Genomic DNA, 2,030 nt, shown 5'->3' with positions numbered 1-2,030 from the left:
CACGTCTCTCTCCGAGTCTCTGCTCCTTCTCTCGCCCTTCTCTCTGCTGCTTCTCCCCTCCGCTGTTTGCCTCGTGTTGCTGGAGTGCCTCAGATTGAACTCGGAAGTCCCCTGCTGGGCTCGCTTCCCTGGGTCCACCTGAGAGGTGGAGGCAGGATAGGGGATTTGGAGCCAGTGTGGCCTTCCAAGTAGGGCCCACCTGCAACCCCAGGCTTCACCTGGAGCTGCTCGTCCTCAATGTGACCAGAAGCATTGTGTACCCTGGGTCGGGGGCACTGCCAAGGTCACGACCAAGCCCCTGCCCGCTCATGTGTAGTGTTAGCTTAGTGGGATGAGAGGCAGGGCTCAGACAGACCCTGACCTTGGTTTGTACTCAGAAATACCGTTCACCAATAAAAGGAAACAGGGTACTCAGGAAAATAGCCCATTCGAGGCCTGGAGCAGAGAAAGTACAAGACCTGGAATATCTTGTGCCCGAGAGCCAGGTAGAGATCAAAGAACAACAGGGACAGTGAAAAGGACACAGCCTGCTTTAGGGGCCTCCCACTGCACATGTCTGGGACAATTGGAGCAACAAAGTAGTGATAATAATGGTTTATAATCTTTAATAAGATAAGAATCTTTGAGTTCATACTGATAGGAATAAATGAATACATGGAATTACGCAAATCAGGTTACTCACACAGCCACAGAGTCCTCCCCACACAATGCTTGTGAATCACCAAGGGAGATGGGACAATTTACAACAGAGGCTGGTAGACACCCCTCGATCCAGTAATGCAGGTGGATGTCACCAGGAACGAGACAAACAAATCACTTGCCACCCGGTAAGGTGCAATGGCCAGAGCAAATGTCATTGCTATCCTGTGTGACTTCGCAAGGGGTAAAACCTGGATCTCTCGGTGTGGGGATGTGAAGTCAACCTGAATTCTACCAAACCTGCGATTTCCCACCATGTCAGCATCGTGCAAGTGAAGAAGGTGGAGGAAACTAAAGGGACTTGGTGGCTCCATGCAGTGCTGGTCCTGGCCTGAGTGCTTTCCTGCCCAGAACATCTCTGGGACATTAAGGTCTAAGAGTTACAGGCAGCATTACAGTGACTGACTGACCTCAGTGGTTGCTTATGGTTATTACGTAGGAAACAGCCAATTAAGCAGTCAGGGGAGGTGGTGCACCGTGTTCTAAACATAAGCTCAATACTCTGGTTTCTCTTCAGATCGTATAAATCTTTCGCCTTTTACTAAAGATAAACGTAAGCTCAGTTGTTTCAGGGTAGAACACTAATGTTCTTGCAACTATTCTTCAAATTTGAGATTCTTTGCCAAAATATGTGTTAATTTTCAAGTTCGTAAGGTGAAGCCCCACTCTTGCAATCAAATTTAGACCTCCTTTCAAGAAGTTTAGGTGCAAGGAAGTTGTTTTGTTTGTTTTAAGAAAGTATTGTTTTAGTTATTTGAAAAAGACGTACACACACACACACACACACACATCTTCTATCCACTGGATCAATCCCCAAATGCCTGCAGCAGCCAGGCTTGGGCCAGGCAGAAGTCAAGAGCCTAGGATGAAGCTGGGTCTCCCACTTGGGTGGCAGGGACCCAACTGCTTGAGACATCACGTGCTGTTGCAGGGCGTGCATTAGCAGGATGCTGGAATGGAGAGCACAGATGGGACTCAAACCCCAGCACGCCCATGTGGGATGCAGGTGTCTCAGACAGTGGCTTAACCTGCTGTACCAAACATCAACACAAGTCCGGGATTTTACTTGGTCACAGACTCAGTATCTATATGAATAATATACAGTGATAATATATGAGGGGTCTTCAAAAAGTTCATAAAAATATGCATACTTAGAAAAAAAGTTTATCACAAGATAAACTTATCTTTTAACTCCATTTTTCCATGAATGTTTTGAGATTCCCTTGTGTTGCTGAAATGTAGGAATAGTCAGTTGCGTTAGATTATGAGGGAAAGCAGGGACTGGTCTGTTTCATTTAGGTTTGACTGACCCTTGAAGAACTTGGGTTTGA

The 2,030-nt window shown here is 46.7% G+C and overlaps 1 non-coding gene across 1 annotated transcript; it reads left to right on the top strand.

Annotated features, from left to right (window-relative positions):
* Nucleotides 1–1,196: 1,196 nt before the first annotated feature.
* LOC127490388 (U5 spliceosomal RNA) lies at nt 1,197–1,317 on the top strand. The gene has a single exon (XR_007918350.2). It is a non-coding gene; the product is annotated as a U5 spliceosomal RNA (small nuclear RNA).
* Nucleotides 1,318–2,030: the final 713 nt, after the last annotated feature.

This window comes from Oryctolagus cuniculus, chromosome 2, assembly GCF_051225735.1.
Source record: "Oryctolagus cuniculus isolate XC-2025 breed Fujian yellow rabbit chromosome 2, ASM5122573v1, whole genome shotgun sequence".
Classification (NCBI taxonomy): Eukaryota; Metazoa; Chordata; class Mammalia; order Lagomorpha; family Leporidae; genus Oryctolagus; species Oryctolagus cuniculus.
Note: the sequence above shows the minus strand (reverse complement) of the source record. Positions and strands in the feature narration are given on the sequence as shown.